Genomic DNA, 9,406 nt, shown 5'->3' with positions numbered 1-9,406 from the left:
CAATTAGCCTAATTAATAAATTGATTATTAATTACCCAAAAACTCTGTCTCTTGGGAGTTGTCCTTTGTCACAGTGCGCCTATCATTCCACAACCCCTTCAACATTGAGTATTCCCTTTTTCTGTCATCTTTGCCAATTTGCAAGTGAAGTGTCATGTTTCTTTTGCTTTGTGATTTGGAACATTATTTCATTTAGCTGTCAATATTTTGCAATTTATCTTGTAAGAACTGCTTGTTCATATCCTGTGACCATTTACCTATTGGATAATTGCTATTAATCTCATATGTATTAGCTGTTTATCTATCTTGTGTAATAAACCCTTATCAGAGAAATTTTATACAAAGATTTTTTTCCCCCTTTAACCATTTCCCTTTTTATTCTGGGTGAGTTAATTATATCTGTGCAAAAGCTTTCTAGATTCACGTAATCACAGAGATTTTATATTTTGTAATTGCCTGTATCTCTTGTTTGGTTAAGACTACATCTGCTACCCATAGATACGAAAGGTATGTGATCAGTTTCTTTTCAATTTTTAAAAATATTCTGATCATTAATATTAAGTTCATATTCATTTAGAAAGCATGTGTGAAATATGGTAGAAGATGTTGGTCTAAGCCTAATTTCTTCCAGACTATTTTCACAGTAATTTTTTTTAATCAAATGAGGATATTTTCCAAAGTAATTTGTGTTTTCCACTTTTTTTTTAATCACTGGACTATTGAGTTTTGTTGTTTTTTATTCTTCCTTGTGTAGTCTGTTCCTTTCATCTATGAAATCTGGAAGTATTATGCTCCCTTTCACCCCACTTCTTTTCATCATTTCTCTTGATATTCTAGATTGTTTTTCCAACTGAATTTTGCTATTATTTGATCAAATGCTATAAAATATCCCCTTGGTAATTTGGTATGGCAAGTGTAAATTAACTTTAGAAGTATTATTTTTATTATATTAGTCTTCCTAGACATGAGCACTAAATATTCCTCTAGCTACTTAAGTTGTTCTTTATTTCTTTAAGGAATATTTTCTAAATGAATATATACAAGTCTTTTGTATGATTTGCTGTGTCAATCCCAAGATATTTTATGCATTTTATACGTATTTGGAATAGGGTTTCTTTGTTATTGCTTCTTGTGTTTTTATTATTATATAGAAATGATGCTGATATTTTAATAAACATTTTTATTTAAAGTTTTGAATTCCAAATTCCATCCCTCCTTCCTTTCCCCCCCTTCCCCCTCCCTGAGGTGGTAAGCAATCAGATATAGGTTGTACATATGAAATTATGTAAAATATTACCATATTAGTAATTTTGTATAAGAATATTTGAATAAAAAAGTGAAAGAAATAAAGTGAAAAATATCAGTCTGTATTCAATTAATATCAGTTCTTTAGAGGTAAATAATATGCTTCATCATTAGTCTTTTGTGATTGTCTTGGATCATTGTATTGCTGAGAATAGTACAATTTTCCATCAAATAATATTGTTGTTGCTGTGTACAACATTCTCCTGGTTCTGCTCACTTCAATATAAATCAGTTCATATAAGTCTTTCCAGACCTTTCTGAAATCATCCTGCTTGTCATTTCTTTTTTTGTTTTGTTTTGCTTTGTTTTGGTTTTTTGCAGGGCAATGAGGGTTAAGTGACTTGCCCAGGGTTACACAGCTAGTAAGTTTCAAGTATCTGAGGCTGGATTTGAACTCAGGTCCTCCTGAATCCAGGGCCAGTGCTTTATCCACTGTGCCACTTAGCTGCCCCCACTTGTCATTTCTTGTAGCACAATAATATTCCATCACCATCATATACCACAGCCTGTTTAGCCATTCCCCTGTTGATGGGCATTCCTTTTATTTCTAATTCTTAGCCACCACAAAAAGAGCTGTTACACATATTTTTGTACAAATAGGTCTTTTTCTCTTTTTGGAGATGTCTTTGGGATATAAACCTAGCAGTGGTATTTCTGGATCAAAGGATATGCACAGTTCTTTAGCCCATTGGGCATAGTTCCAAATGGTTCTCTGGAATGGTTGGATCTTTTCACAACTCCATCGACTGGATTAATGCTGCTGATTTTTGAGGATTAATTTTGTAGCCTGTAACTTTGTTAAAGCTATTCATTGTCTCAATTAATATCTTTGTTGATTCCCTAGGATTTTCCTATCATCAGCAAACAGAAATAATTTAATCTTTTCTTTACCTATATTTATGCTTTTAATTTCTTTCTCTTGTCTTATTACTGTTGCTTCTATTTCTAGAACTTTATAAATAATAGTGGGGAGAGTGGGCATCCTTGCTTCATGCCATTTTTTATTGGGAAAGGTTTTGTTATATCCCCATTGCATATGATGCTTGTTTTAGGTTTTAGATAGATGCTTTAATGATATTAAAAAGGGCCCTCTATGTCTATACTTTATAGGGTTTGGGGTTGGGTTTTTGCATAAAATTATGTTATACTTTGTCAAAGGCTTTTTCTGCATCTATTAAGATGAGTATGTGGTATTGGATGTATCAGTTTTTTATCGATGTATCAGTTTTTAATCTGATTAAATATGTTATTTTCCTAGTGTTGAATCATTGGTCATGTGATGCATCCCATTTGGTCATAGGGAATGATTTCTTGGATAAATCACTGTAATCCATTTGACAGAATTTAGTTTTAAAAATTTGCCTCCTTATTTATTAATAATATTGGCCTATAGTTTTCCTTCTGAGTTTTATCTCTTCTTGTCTTAGGAAATCGGATTATAATTGTTTTATAAGATGATTCTGATAGGGTGCTTTCTTCCTCAATTAAAAAAAAATTGTGAATTACTAATACTAATTGTTTAAAAGTTTGATAGCATTTTCCTCTAAATTCATCTGGCCCAGGAGTCTTTTCCTTTGGCAGTTCCCTTACATTTATTTCTATTTCCTTTTTCAAGATTAGGTTATTTAAGATCTCTATCCAGTCTTCTGATAGTTTTTGTGTTTCTTTTGTTTTTTCAGTTTGGTTAGCATATGAATATACATAATGCTTTAATTATTCTTTTAATTTCTTTGGTTTTGTTGTGATTTCACCTAGCTTATTTTTAATTTTATTATTTTAATTTTATTATTTTAGTTTTATTTATCATTTCTGTGGGGGGATGGATTATAATTTGTCTATTTCTTTAATTTAAAATATTTCTTCTTTTAATGCTTACTTTATTTCCTGGATTTCTAATTTTTTTTAATGCATACTTAGTACATGAATCCTCTCTTCTATTTTGTTAATGCATATTTGTAGACATGATTTTTCCCTGAGAGTTGCTTTGGCTGCATTACAGAAATTTTGGTATATTGTTTCATCATTATCCTTTTCTTTCACATAATTATTGTTTCTATGATTGATTGATTGATTATTTAGGATTTCACTTAAAAATCTCCATTTAGGTCTGTATTTTTTGTTTGTGGTCCCCAAACCAATGACATTTTTTATTGTATTATGGTCTATAAAGGATGTATTAAATATTTCCTTTTTTACATTTGTTTTCAATATGTTGGTGTCAGTTTTTATAAAAGTTTGATGTGGTTCTGTACATTCTTTTGCCATTCCACCTAGAAGATTCCATAAGTCTTTTTACTCTAGTTTTTCCAGCAATTTGTTCAGTTCTATATTTTCCTTTTTATTTGTCTTTCTGTTGGACTTATCTTACCACTATTGTGTTACTCTCTATGTCCTCTTATAGAGCTCAGTTAATGTTTTCTTTATAGATTTGGATGCTAAGGCATTTGGAGTATATATATTTATTACTCATGTTGCTTTGTTGTCTATAGTTCCTTTCATTTTTTTTTAATCCCTTTTAATTTTTTTGGATTTTTGTTTTTGATTTTTCATATGGCATGATTGCATCTCTTGTTTTTTTGGACTCAATTTTTTTTTCATCCTCTCAGTTTTATTTTGTTTGTATCTTTGCTTTCTAAATGTGTTTTCTTGGAAGCAATGATTCACATTTAAAATTATGAGTTATGTTATATTGTCCTCCATTTTCTCTAATATTGCTTTTTTCAAGTTATAATTTATTCCCTCCTTGCTATAAAGGTATGCACCTTCAGTTCTTTTAGTTTATTCTTTTTTAAGGTGTCCTTATTCCCAATGGTTTGCTTTTCTTTATCCTGATCCCCTCCTCCCATTCACTACCCTTTTCCCTTTGGAGTTTTGCCTATTATTTCCTTTCCTTCCCTGTTTATTTAATTGTTCCCTCTTTTTCCCACTTGTATTTCCCCTTTCTCTCCTCTCCTTCAGCTAGTGCATTCATTTTTAAAATTTCATTTTTTGAACCCCTTTCTTGAGAGGGTTTCTTTTACTTTCATTATCTGGCTTCTTTGTAGTTGTCTTTCATGGAATTTCTCATGGAATTATACCTTCCAAGGTATTCATTTCTGGGCTCTTCCTTCTTGATAGATTCTGCCACTGCCTTGTAACTTGCCAGTGCTTTCCTGGAGGATTCTCCTTTTCTATTGTGCCTAACTTTGTAGAATAAAGTCAATTCCTACAGTGACAGAGAAGAAACTGCCCCACAGTAGAATACCCTCCCACACACCTCCAGCTAAATCCTTGATTACTCAGCCCACCACTGATCCACACCTTTGATTTTGTTACCTTCTTTTCTCCATCTGCCTCCTACTCTCCCAGATGCCAGTTGCACCCAGTATATCCAACTCCTTCCCTCCTAAGGTAGTTACTAAATCATGTGTGATTCTCACAGTGGCTCCTCAGGACTTGAAACAGCTTTCTATCTGTTTGCACAATTTTTTCTTTAATTTGGAAGCTCTAGATTTTTATAATGTTCCTGGATGTTTTCATTTGGGACTTTCTTTTAGAAGCTGACAGGTGGCTTTTTCTATTTGTATTTTCTCCTCTACTAAACTGCTAAAGCAGTTTTCTTGTAAGATTTCTTCAAATATAAAGTTTAGGCTTTTGTTTTTATAGTCTGTTGATTTAAAATTTTTTCCTCCTTGTCCCTTTTCCAGGTCACTTGTTTCTGCTAGGAGATAACCTACATTTTCTTCTATTTTGTCAGTCTTTTGATTTTAATATTTCTTGTTGTCTCATGGAGTTATTGCATTTTATTTGGTTCATTCTAATTTTCAATAAATTTGTTGCTTGTGCAACAAGCTGATACCAAACTGTAAATTCCATTTCCAGTTCTTTCTTCCATGACTCTAATTCCTTTTCCAATCTTTTCTCTAGTTTTTTCATTTTATTGACAAAAACTTTTTAACCCTTTGTTTAAACTCCTCTCTTCCAGGAAAAGCTCTTTGTTTAAACTCTATCTCTTCCAGGAAAAGCCCATTTTGTGTTTTTCTTCAAAGCTTTGCTTGTAGATATTTTTGAGTCATTCTCTTCTTCTAGGTTTCTATCTTGAGCATCCCACCATAAGAGTTCTTTATGGTGAGATTCTTTCTGTTCGTTCATTTTTCCAGCCTACTTTTTTTACTTTGGACTTGACTCTATGTACTTCTGGAGGGAAGGGCTGGGCTGGAATTGTTACTGCCTTTTGGAGGGTATTGAGTATTGTGTTATTCCAGCATGTAAGAAATAGTTCAGCCCTCAAGATTTCAGTCTGATTGCTGTCCATTTGGTCTGAACTCTAGAAGTTCCTGACCTGGGTTTGGGTCTAAACAACAGTAGCCTGCTGCCAGACTCAGCCTCTACGAACAAGTTGGGGAGCTCTGTTGGTTGAGAATGACAATACTCTTTGATCTGGAATTCTTGCTCTGTTTATTTTTTTGGAGGCTTCTAAACTTCCTCTTTTCTAGGTACATTGCTCGGGGTTTCTGTACCCAGAAATGCAGTCCCTGGGGCAAGTCCCCTCATGAGTCTGCCCTAAATCTGTGATCTAGAACTGGGTATTGAGTAACAAAACTGCCTTGCCAGTTGGTACCTGTCCCTCTACATGTGTTTCAGTTTCAGTCTGAGGATGCCCTCTGTACTTTTGTTTTATTCTGGTGAGCAATCTGTCCCAGCACTAGACTGCTCCAGACTGTGCTCCAGAAAAATTTCTCATTTTAACTTGTATTGGATTTCCCCCTCAGGATTCAGCCTGGTATATTTTCTGGATCTGTTTGGAAGATTTGGGGTGTGCATGTGAAGCTCACTGTATTATTTTTTTCTACTTTGCTATCTTCTCTGAGTATCTTTTTAGTTTCCTCCTCCCCTTTTAAGGAGAACCCCTTATACTAGAGACAAAAATAGAATTTTTCCTCCAAGATCTGAGGTAGGAATGAATAGTTTGCCTATTGATGAGACAAACCGTCTTAGAGCAATGAACAGAGCAAATAAATAGGTCACATAAAGGACAGGGATTGGCAACACTTACCCAGCCCCTGTGGCCTCAGTCTATGACTTTAAAGTGTTTAGTAAAGTGCCTGGCACATAGTAGGCACTTAATAAATGCTATGCTAGACTATGATAAAATGATTCTTAGTCTCTGCTGGCTGTTGATTCCTATCACTCAAGTGACTCTCAAGTGAGACCACCCTCCCCACACCCCGACCCCAACCCAGTGCTAAATTGTAGAGATGCCACCACTTCCCACTCGGAGGAAGGTTGAACTCTATCATCTGTATTATTTTAGCACCCAGATTAGATAACTAACCACAGATAACAAATTTTGGTAGTTCTTCCTCCATATTCACACCTTTAAAGAAGTATCTGTTCTCAAAGATTTAGATTAGATAATCCCTCTCTTAAAGATTTGTTGCCCTCAATCAGTGTTTTGTCTATTTAGCATGTCATTGTGAAATAGCTAATGGGATGAAATCCTTGTTATAGCAAACTACCTGAGAGAAAAAACAGTTCTAACTAGATAGTGCCTCTGTGCTTATCATATGCATCTTTTTCTATATTATCTATCTCTAAATTGCTATCTATATCCATATTTTTATCATTGATATCAATATCTATAACTATAAACTCTCTATATATCTATCTATGGGGTTTTTTTTTAACCTTGATTTTCTGGTCACCCAAGTGTAACCTTTCTTTTTTTTTTTTTTTAGTGAGGCAATTGGGGTTAAGTGACTTGCCTAGGGTCACACAGCTAGTAAGTGTTAAGTGTCTGAGGCCGGATTTGAACTCAGGTCCTCCTGACTCCAGGGCCGGTACTCTATCCACTGCACCATCTAGCTGCCCCTGTAACCTTTCTTTTAGAGGCCTCACGCTTACCTAGGTAGACAATCCATCATGTCAGGATCATCATCCGTTTCCCCAAATTTTTACCTGTTTATCCTTTTTCTATCCAGATAGCATGTACTATTCAATGTTTATTTTATCAGGTTTTTTTCCTTCTATTCATCTAAATGCTCTTTACCAGTATCCTCTTCACCCTTACTAGTTTCTGAATCTCCTGGATTACTATAATTTGTAATACCATTCACAACCATCATTCTAGTGAGCAGCTCTTTTGGAGAAACATCATAGCCAACACAAACCATGAGACCAACCACCAGGAAAGAGCAGGTAATACAATGGTTACAATGGTGCCAGTGGGAAAGCATCCCAAGAAAGAGTTTTTCAGAGCTGTTCATTCCCCTTTGGTGTCCAACCTGTCACCCAACTCTCACCTTTGACTCCAAGAAGCCATAGCATGCACAGTGGCCTCACACCAGTAAAACTGTTTTGGCAGATGAGCTAAACCAGGTTGAGGGAAACTGACAGGCTTCAAACCCATCAGTGAGTTAGGGGGATGTCTAGCACAAGCAGGTGAAGACTTTCTCTTGGTGGAATGGGTAGATGAGAACAATTTGTTCCAAGAGCCATGGAGGTGACTAAAGTAGGTGGCTTAGCACTAAGCTATGGAGTGCTTAGAGGTAGGTCAGACATTAAAGTGGTCATCCACTGCACACCGGGCCATCACCATCTTAACTTTTGTCTCACCATTGGACTTCTTTCACTTACAGGGAGAATGAGGCTGGCAACTTTGTGAAACTCTGCCTCACTTGAATTCAACTCATGTTGCCCCATGATGGTCCTCTGAAAATGAGGGACAACAACAATGGCCAGAAAGGCAAAACCAGCACCACTATGACCACAACCTGGGCTTCCCAGATCCTCAAATTTAAATTGTTCACCTTCTAAACAATTCTAAATCTCTTTCAGTTCTCCTTCACATTTCCTCCTCCTCTTTATCCAACCTTCTTTCCTTCAACCCAGAAGTTAGATAGATTGTAAACTCTCTGAGAATAAGGAACTTAAACTTCTGTAATTTCACATCCTTTTGCACTTAAAAAGTTATTATTTGGGGCAGCTAGGTGGCGCAGTGGTTAGAGCACTGGCTCTGGAGTCAGGAGTACCTGAGTTCAAATCCGGCCTCAGACACATAACACTTACTAGCTGTTTGACCCTGGGCAAGTCACTTAACCCCAATTGCCTCGCTAAAAAAAAAAAGTTATTATTTGTTACTATTTGTAAACTGTAAAAAAAACACCCTATACCAATATAAGCTATTATTTATTGCACTTAAAATGTATTGCTAACAATTTATTTGGGGTTTAAAAGACAAACAAGGTGACGGATTAACATTCATATTCTTTGTCCATAACAAGAAAAGTCACTGTATATTAAACTATTTTTAAAAATTCAATTATAATCTCATAAGAAACAGTACTCAGTTTTGTCTTACTGACAATTGACCATTAAGAATTGAATGAACTGATGCTTCTGTCAGGACCCCCATGCCAAGGCCACCTCTCTGTTTTTGCTTCCCTTTTACCATGTTTTCCAGAGCTAAGATCCAGCAAGCAAGCTGTGCCTTGAGTGTGGCATAACAACAATCCTTTGCCCTCACCCTCTGGATGAACTCAGCCACAGCAAAATCCCAGAATTGTTTCACATCAGTAGGTGGTCCCTGAGCTTAGAACAGCCCTAAAAGGGGCAAGTAGCAAAGGTGCTAGTTTTCCTTTAAAACCTGTATTTTTCTGACTCTTCCTTGGGATGCTTTCCCACTGGCACCATTGTATTGTCTGCTCTTCCTTGGTGTTTGGTCTCATGGTTTGTGTTGGTTATGATATTTCTCCAAAAGAGTTTGCTGTAGTACCTGTGTTCTGGTCATGAAGTCCTGCTATGAATCAAACTTGTCTCATTGTTGCTGTTACCCCTCAGTGTCATAACCATTAGTATAAATTTTGAGATTTGTCCACACTAAAGCAGGTCTCCTACTGGGGAGGAAAGGAGCAGCACATATTTGTCTAGTTTCCCTCCTTTAATAAAGAAAACTTTTTGCTTTTAACCACTGTAATCCTTTTTGGTTTTATTTTGTTTTATTTTATTTATTTTTATTTTTGTACTTACCTGTGGTTTTGATACCTTGTGTGAGCTCTCTGTTTTGTTTGTTTGTTTTAGAGTTAACAGTGATTGTGTGACCTCTGTGACTCTTTGGTCATTT

This window comes from Dromiciops gliroides, chromosome 5 (genome assembly GCF_019393635.1).
Source record: "Dromiciops gliroides isolate mDroGli1 chromosome 5, mDroGli1.pri, whole genome shotgun sequence".
NCBI classification, from domain to species: Eukaryota; Metazoa; Chordata; class Mammalia; order Microbiotheria; family Microbiotheriidae; genus Dromiciops; species Dromiciops gliroides.
Note: the sequence above shows the minus strand (reverse complement) of the source record.